This window comes from Poecilia reticulata, linkage group LG2, assembly GCF_000633615.1.
Source record: "Poecilia reticulata strain Guanapo linkage group LG2, Guppy_female_1.0+MT, whole genome shotgun sequence".
NCBI lineage: Eukaryota > Metazoa > Chordata > Actinopteri > Cyprinodontiformes > Poeciliidae > Poecilia > Poecilia reticulata.
This window is the reverse complement of record NC_024332.1, coordinates 8,612,152-8,620,775: the sequence shown is the minus strand read 5'-3', so window position 1 is coordinate 8,620,775 and position 8,624 is coordinate 8,612,152. Positions and strand designations below refer to the sequence as shown.

General features: G+C 40.3%; 1 protein-coding gene and 1 long non-coding RNA gene across 2 annotated transcripts in view; both read left to right on the top strand.

Moving 5' to 3' along the window:
• LOC103473426 (uncharacterized) overlaps nucleotides 1-3,211 on the top strand; it is a 7,311-nt gene extending 4,100 nt beyond the window's left edge. Inside the window, exon 2 of the long non-coding RNA XR_535023.2 lies at nucleotides 2,868-3,211. This is a non-coding gene — a long non-coding RNA (uncharacterized LOC103473426). The remainder of the gene's footprint in view (nucleotides 1-2,867) is intronic.
• Nucleotides 1-8,624, top strand: part of LOC103476823 (receptor tyrosine-protein kinase erbB-4) — a 112,467-nt gene that overhangs the window by 77,409 nt on the left and 26,434 nt on the right. The gene's annotated exons all lie outside the window — the stretch shown is intronic.

Genomic DNA, 8,624 nt, shown 5'->3' with positions numbered 1-8,624 from the left:
CTCCTCCTCCTCCTCCTCCTCCTCCTCCTCCTCCTCCTACAGGAGGATGACATCTGTCCTTTGGATCAAACCATCAGGAGGAAGAATGCTCACATTTATCATCCTGATGTCTCATAGATCTATAGATCTGCGAGAGAAGAGAGTTTTTGCAGTTTTTACCTAAAATTCTGTCCAAACTGCCACCAATGATGAAAAAGAAGATTTTTATTTATTTTTTTTTATTGTTTTTTATTGAGATAAGGGGCCTCATGCATAAAGCATGTGTGCGCACAAAAAATGTGCCCCGCCATATTTTACACACAAGTCGGCATGTATAAAAATTTACTTTGTGTCAAAGTGTGCGTAAATATATGCACACTTTTTCCCCGCCGTGAAAATGTGCAGCAGCCACGCAAACTTTTTCTGTGGACAATATCAAACTACAAAGAGTCAAAACTCACCTAAATACAATGAAATCTGACTACATTCGGTGTTATGTAGACCAAGAAGCATCAAACCCAATGTTTTTCAGGATTTTAATATTTTATTGTTTAAACGTAAATCTTAACCGCATTTATCCTCAGATAATGAGCTAACACGAACACAAAATAAAGAAAATAAAAATAAAAGGATTTTTTTTTTTGCGCAGCACTTCTCTAAATTTTTCTGTACGCCAAGTTTTAGTGTGAAAACTGCACACTCCTTTATGCATGAGGTCCCAGGACTTTGTGATCATAATTCCAAAACTTTCAGGAATGAATCTCATTGTGAAGCTGCAGTCTGGCTTCATGTTGCTTTCAGAGTGAGCGGCTGTTCAGCCCGACTCGTGTTTCTGTGGGTTTTGACTTCAGGAGATCTTTGTCTTTTGTTCTGGTGCTGATTCTCAACACAGTATGAATTATTGTATCAAATATTATTTTTGACAGAATTTTCCTTAATTTTGCCTATTCTGTTGGCTGATCGTGAGTTCAAGGGATGTATTTTTATTTTTTTTATTTGAAACTAATATTTCCTGCTACAATCACATGTAAAAATCATAACCCAGTTGATATCTGACTCTTTGTTTAATGTTTTTAAATGTATTTCTAGAGCATAAAGTGATTTTACTGACTGACTTTTTCTTCCTAAACAAAAAAAGTTGCCCAGGAGTAAATCAGGACACCCTCTATCATGACCGTCCTCCTCCGATCTTCACRGTTGGTATAAGCTTCTTTTCTTGGAACGCTGAGTTTATTTGATGTGATTCCGGAGGTCCTGGTCAATCTGAGCCRATATTTCCGACACATCAGAACGWTCTTCCATCCCGCGACAACAGAAAAACAACATTCTCTTCATCATGAAATGAACAGTTTTTATTTCAGTATTTGTTGCGCAGCTAGTGAATATATTTAGTTTGAAATTCTTTTTGTGTTCCAGAAGGAGCGAATATCAACTTTTAAGRATTGTAAATCAGCTCTAATTATTATTTGAAGAATATTGTCCTGACAAATGTTGAACCACTGGGTTTGATCCATGTCAGATATGAAGCAGATGAAAAAGATTTTCATCGATGATTGATGCTTCCTTTTACTTTCCCTCTAAAACGCATTAAACAGTTATTATGAATTTATAGCTGTCAGCAGGCTGACCATGTTTCCGTGTTATTAATAATGCAAACTCGCAGCGTCACGCTGGATGACCAAAAGCTGCCCCGAAAAAGCCGGTTTCCATGACGACCCGCAAAACAAAAGYAGCTAGCGTGGTTTTAAGTGGAACCTCTGGAGAATTTCATGTCTCTGCTGACGCTGCAGAAAAAGTGTGTGTGTGTGAAGGGGCGGGGGTGGGGGGTGCGTGTGTGTGTGTGTGGTGAGTTAAAGGAAGAGAGATAATCCTCTGGGGTCGTTCTAATTATCTGTGAGGATCAGCAGGAGGGGTGAGGGGGGGTGACGGGGCGCCTGCCTGATCCAGTGGATATAAAGGCCTGATTGGATCGCTCCCCTCGCTCCTCATAAGTCGTACTCATGGCGTTTCTGTGGATTCACAAACAAACWCAAACAAATCCGATTTACTCAGTCAAGTTTTCCAAACAGCCGATTAGGAACAGGATGGACTCGAGCTCCACAAATCCATTTCTGCTCTAACAAGCATGGCCTCCCAGAGTCGGACCTTCAGCAGCATCACATGTCAGACAATCAGGACTCATTTCCACTCTGTTTTTTTTTTTCTGTTTATTAATAATCGCTGTTTATGGGGAGAGATGGGAGGGAAGGCTACACTGTACATCCGTTAGTTCCAGGGAAAGGAAGAGATTTTTGAACAATTTTACATCCRCAACAGTTTGATGTTGACRCGTYCTGACCTTGACCCAATGACCRGGAGAGTGAGAGTCAGAAGAACTCATGTTAAAATCAGATTAAACATGCATTTTTTTTTCAGATATGATTTCATTTATTAAGGAATAAAGACATCCAGACTGACCAGGTGTGTGATTTGATTGGCGCATTTACATCTAGTGATTGGAAGGTTGTAAGTTTGATTCCAGCTTCTTCCTGCCACATGAYAAAAGTCTCCATTCTGGTGTTTTTGTCTCAGCCAGCCCTTTTTTTTTTTGAAGGACAATTATTTTTGTTCCCAGACACCTCATAATTCATTTAATTTGTTGTTTCTGTTGTTTTGTTTATTCATTTTTGTTATTTAAATGTCTTCCGGTTCCAGTGTCAAATGTTCTTTATTTAAAGCTTATTGATCTTTGATCACGTGTTCTTACGTTATTATGCCATTACCATCATATTACTGGAAAATTGTCTCAATGCAACAATATTGAGGAATATTGAGACAATATTGTTGTATTTGTCCCAGAATAAACTTTTGGGACAAATTATTGACCAGCAAATTTGTTTTTGTGACAGGCCAAGTACAAAATGCACCCGGATTTCAGAAAAACAGTAACCTACTGATGAGCACGGTGGTGGCAGTGTGATGCTCTGCTGTCCTGCTCTGGGCCCTCGGCGGTTTCCAGCAGCAGGTTGGACCAGGACGATTCTCCGTCTCTAGCTGTGCTAATCATCAGCTGGTACTCTGGAGGCTGCAGCGAGGCGGGAAGCAGCAGGCTTCAGAACCAGGTGTCCTCATTGTTGTCACCTGTCTGAGCCTGAGACTGTTATTACTGTACGTACTGATGTACGTGCAGGGCTGCTAATTGATGCTCAGATTGTCACCCTGGCTTTAATTAAACCTTCTTAATTAATCCCAACCAAGAGGCTGTTGTTTCCTGTAATCACCTTAAAAGAGCTGATTTTTATGGCGCTAATCAAAGAAGTTGTCCCAGTTTCTCTAATTCTGTGAAGCAGCAGCAGAAATTATTGACATTTGCTCATGTAAATGTGCCAGCGGTGGTCTTTCATCGCAGCCTGTGACATTTTGGAAGGAGCTGAGATCATGAAGACTGGGATTTTTTCTTTTCTCTTTTTTTTTTCTTGAGGCATAATTAAAAGTGGAGACAGGGGAGATGTCAAGCGCTGAGAAGTTCCGACATTGTTTTAAAAATCCACTCCCGCCAGCGGGAGGATTCCCACACCGGCACACAGAAACGCGTTGGGGTGGGGTTGATGGATAGGCGGTGGTTTTCCMGCTCCGTGGCGGYGGATCGGCTGAGCGCGGAGTAAATGGGCCTTCACCCGGCTGCCGCGCCACCGTTATACCTGTCACATTATGTCACATCCGCCTGCTGCCTTCATTAACTACCCAAGCCGCTTGCCGTAGCCATCAGGAGCTCATTTTGTCTTCAGGTGATAATCCCGACGCAGCTTCTCCTCGGCGTTCAGCGCCGATAATGGGAATAAAAGCGGAATTTGTTGGGCTGTGGTGTGATGGAGGAGGCCTGCCTGCTTCACACAGGCAGCAGACAAAGCAGGCGCCATGCTCTGGAGGCTGCCAGCGCGCTGGGAATGCCCTGCCTTCTATCTGCGGCGCAGCATGCGGCRCATGACGGACAGCCACCTGCACCAGCTGCGCCACCTGCRCCCAGCCCATTGTGCGCTCGCCTTATCGCAGCCGTCCCAGTTCCCGGCTCCACTCCGCTCACATTGTCGCTGCCCGTTGAGCTGTTTGGAGGTCCGCTGGCGSCATGGTGCCTGCTTTCAGGGCCAGCCACTTATCATTCCCTCTGGAAACAGACGCCTCACCTTTTGGTTCCCTTCAAACTCAGCCTAACGTCTCTTTCTTCTGTCTTTGTCCCCCAGTATAAAGTTTTTGCAGACTGCKTTTTCTCAACTGGAGGATTTTTCATGAAACCCCATGAAATTTGATAGACATATAGACCTAAATATGTTAAATAAGTTAAGAACATACAAATTACATCTTACAACATTGACTACCAGTACTGTAATACTGTACTGATTTATACTCTCCAAAAATGCATCCTGTTCTGACTTTATCCTGTCAGGAGTAAAGGAATTTAGCTTATAGTTGACTTTTTATGAACCTCAAACTCTACATTTTAGCTCTCCAGATGTCTTCATCCAGATTAGTCGGCTTAATCTAACAGATAATCCAACTGCATTCTTAAAAGAATCAAAGCATTTCATGTGAGCTAAAAAGCAGCCGATTCTGAAAAGTCTAGAACCTGCAATGTAGCGCGAGTCCACACCTTAGGAGCATCTGTGGTTGTGATTGACTTTGAATGTGACAATGACTTTGGGAAAGTTCCAGTTACCCTCTTCAGACCACACCAACCAGCCAATGTGGCATTGAGTGCCAAACATTACAAGGACTTCTGTCTGCCATCGTTAATGAACTGCTGATCGGTGGTGTTCCACTTTTGACCAACTTGGTGAAGGTTCCAACTGGACCCAACCCATTGATAGGCTGTAAAGGTGATCTGAAGTCATGTTCTGCATTGAATCTCAGTTCTTCATTCTCACTCAGTTCCACTGTGTTGCGACACTGAGGGAAGAGAACCTGTCAGACACTGAAGTTACTCCCAAAGCATGTTTCCACACAAAGAACTCTCGTTCTTGTACTGATTTGGTTTGGGTGCCTTCAAACATCGCCCGTTTCCACCAGATTGCGTCATCAACGTCACAGTTCTAGCAAAAGACCAATTGAGGAACCGGAACAGGCTCCGAACTGTGTTGGTTTAAAAGATCTATGGGTGTTGATGGGTGAGGACCCATAAGATTGGACTTCAGGCTTGTGTTTTACCAAAATCTTTATCCCTGTGTAAATACTACAGAAGAGAAAGGACCTTTTAAAGGTTTGTGTATCATCCATAAATGTGTGACTTGAGATCAGTGTATGGCCGTTCCTCCATCCTCTSCTTTATGTGCTCGTGGTTTCCTCCTGACGAGGCGAGCTGCTCCCCGTAGCTCCTCCACGCTACTTAACGCCTTTTTCACGCCTGGTTTCATCCTCCTGCATTCCCACTTAACTGAGGACTTCAACATTTYCACTCGTCTTTTCTTTCCCGCCAGACAGAAGGAAGCAAGCAAGTCGCTTTACCTTGTCCTTTGGAAGACCTTAATAACTTGCTAAGGTGAAAGACTGTGTGGAAAACTAGATTGTTGGAAAACTAGATTGTTATCCAGTTTWTGGGTCTGCATAGATCTATGAAGGAGGGTGACAATTTAAAACCCCTCCAACACGAAACAAATGTAGGCAGTAGAATATAGTAATAAACTCTAATATGCATAAATAGAATGAACAGGTGTCTTGTTGCTCAGAAAACGAGACAGCTGTAAGAATCCAGAATCCATCTGAAATCTAATTAGAGTTGATCAAACTTTTGTTGCGAATTGATGTTATTTTGTCATGCTAATTGCATTTTTATTGTCATTTTTTACTTGACACAGGCAGCTTTCATGTAATAWAGTGGCCAAATTGGTCTAATTATTTCTGTGCTTCAAATGTAGCTAGAAGCAAAAAGCAGCTCAGTTTGAACTGATGTCAGTTTTATTGCCATAAATGTCGGTTCAGTCATTTAGAACAGACGAGACGAGACGCCTGAATAAACCGCTGTAAACTCCCCAACTTAACTTTCCCTTCTTTTTATGGCGGATAACTGGTGAATATTCTACACCAAACCKCTTTAAAAGCTGGTATTACATTTAAAAATCATGTGGTATTCATGATATGAGTCCATATTATTGATATCAGTAAAAAATCCTAAACATTCATCCTTTTTTCTCTATTTGCTGGAACTCCACACTTGTGATAGATCCTCAGACCTCATCAACCCATTGTGCATATTTTCTTAAATGCATAAGAAAATATGCATATGCATGAATGAGACATTTTCATTAAATGAAAATSTCTCATTCATGCAGATAATTTTGTGGTTTTTAATGTGAAAATAAAGATATGAACCCCAGCCATACTTTTAAGTRAACATTTAGTAATGTAAAAGTAAAAGAAGAGCATGGCTGAAGCAATGCTAGGCTAAGCGTTCATTCTAAACCCCAGAGCGGTTCACTTTCTAAGCTTACATTGGAATTTTATTGGACAAAGCAGAGAGATCAAATGACACTGGAGCACCTGAATATTTCAGCTGGCTCTACTCCTGGGATTAGCTTTGAACCGAAAATAGTTTGCGGGCAATTTTTTTTTCTTTAATTCAAAACTAAAGTTTTTGTGCTTTTTTTTAACTTTTAACTGCTTTATTTTTAAATTCATCCAAATGAACCAGAGATTTTAGGATTTTTCAGTGGATGACCGCCGCCTATTTGCGGTTCAGTGTTTGTGTTTTCCAGCATCATAATAAACCCGACGGATAAAGAGTCTGTGTACATGTGAAGGTAATGATCCAATAGTTTAGCAATATAATGTTGTTTTTTCAGTGTGGAATAAAGTTCTGTTCAAACTGCTAAAACGGTAAAACCAGAAGATCTGGATATTAAAGGACACAAAATTAACTTGCATGACTTTAAATTGTCTGGAAAAACACTTAAAAAGTGTTTTCAAGTACATAAAAAGTTTTTATTTACAAAATGTAGCACTTTTGGGCTATTGAGCATCCACCAGAAAAGGTGACCCGGTGGTAATTTGTTTTATAGATTCAGAAGTCTTTCTTTGGGTTGTTTCCTGGAGTGAATTTTGGGGGTGAAGAGCTTGCCTGAATGTAAATGGAATCAGTTGAAAACTTTTGGTTTCTCTGCAGGCCAGTTTTCTGACTGCCACTCCAATTTTTTTACAAAAGTCTAGAAAATTCTGGATAGAAGAAAAATCTTTTTTTGTAAGCTAGTAGATTAGCCCTTCATGCCAGCAGAGGCTGAATCATCGATTCTGTGCTGTTTGGAGACATTCGGTCTGGTTTCTCGTTAACCTTGCTGCTCTTCTGCAAAACGTGGCTCTCAAAGATGTCCCTGTGCTGACCTCAACAGTGTTCAAAGCTTTTTTTTCTTATTCTGACATAAAATTTGTTGCACAATAAGCAAACATAATCTTGCTTATTGAAAACAATTTTAACATAGATTTATCTAATTCTAAATTATTGGATTCATTTGTCGCAGTTGAGTGGAGCATCCTCTATCAGAGCCACTAACATGCCATTATTGGTGCAACAAGTCCATTTAGATATCTACATGTTATGCTTAATCCTGCTACAGCAGAGTTATTAAGTATGGCGTACCACAGGATTCTGTGTTGGGGTCCCTCATTGTCAAAAAGTTCATATTTGTAAATGTTAGATTTAGTCAAAAGTTTATTTGCAGTCAATTTTTTACCATCTTTAAGCTGTGAAAAGGTGGACTTCTACCATCATGTAACAATTTTAAACTCAAAATTGTTTTTGCGGTTCATAAAAATGCTACATTAAACACCAAAGTTATGTATGTTTGTTTCTTTATTCAGGTTCACAAATGTTTGACAGAAGGACAATCCTGTTTATATCATCATAGTTTCAAAACACCAAAAAGCACATTGAACTGAACTTTTCTAAATGTTTTTTTCTAGATGTTTGTACTTCTTCTGCACATGATCACATCATGACCTTTGAAATATGCTTTCCTGCCCCACACCGATACTTTTAATTTGGTCTGCACTGCCAAATGAATTGCCTTACTACTGTATACCATCATGGTTTTAAATTACAGTGACATGTTCAACCCTCACATCACAGGTGACCACTCAGTTTGACTCCAAACGAAGCTAATTTACAGCATTATAACATATTCTCTTCCTTGGTGCATTAAAAACCTTCCAAAGACTCGTCTCTGACAAGAGCGTTTCCTGCCTGAACTCTCTTTGCTCTGACTCTGCACTTCTACTCTTGTTCCACTCACATTGTTTCCTTTAAATAGATTTAGCTTTTAATGCTTACAGCGGCCTTTCTTACTATGCTGAAGCTATAATGCTTCTGCTGTTCACTTGTAAATCACAGTGAAAGCAATAGTCTGCACAGTGACCAATATACATTTAGATTAAATTACAGTACAGAGAATGTAGAGTTTCCCTACAAGCTACAGTAGTGATAGGAAGCTTACATGCACTTGTAATGGGCATGAATGCCATGTTTTTATTTTATTTTATTTTTTTTTGTATGTTTTCCAACACTGGTGAGTCAGATAGGCTAGTTTACTGGTGACTACTGGTAAAAGGCAGAGTTTTGAGATAGCTATTCCAGAAATGTATTGTTGTGGATTTGGGATCCTTGTACCTTAGAAAAACAAAAA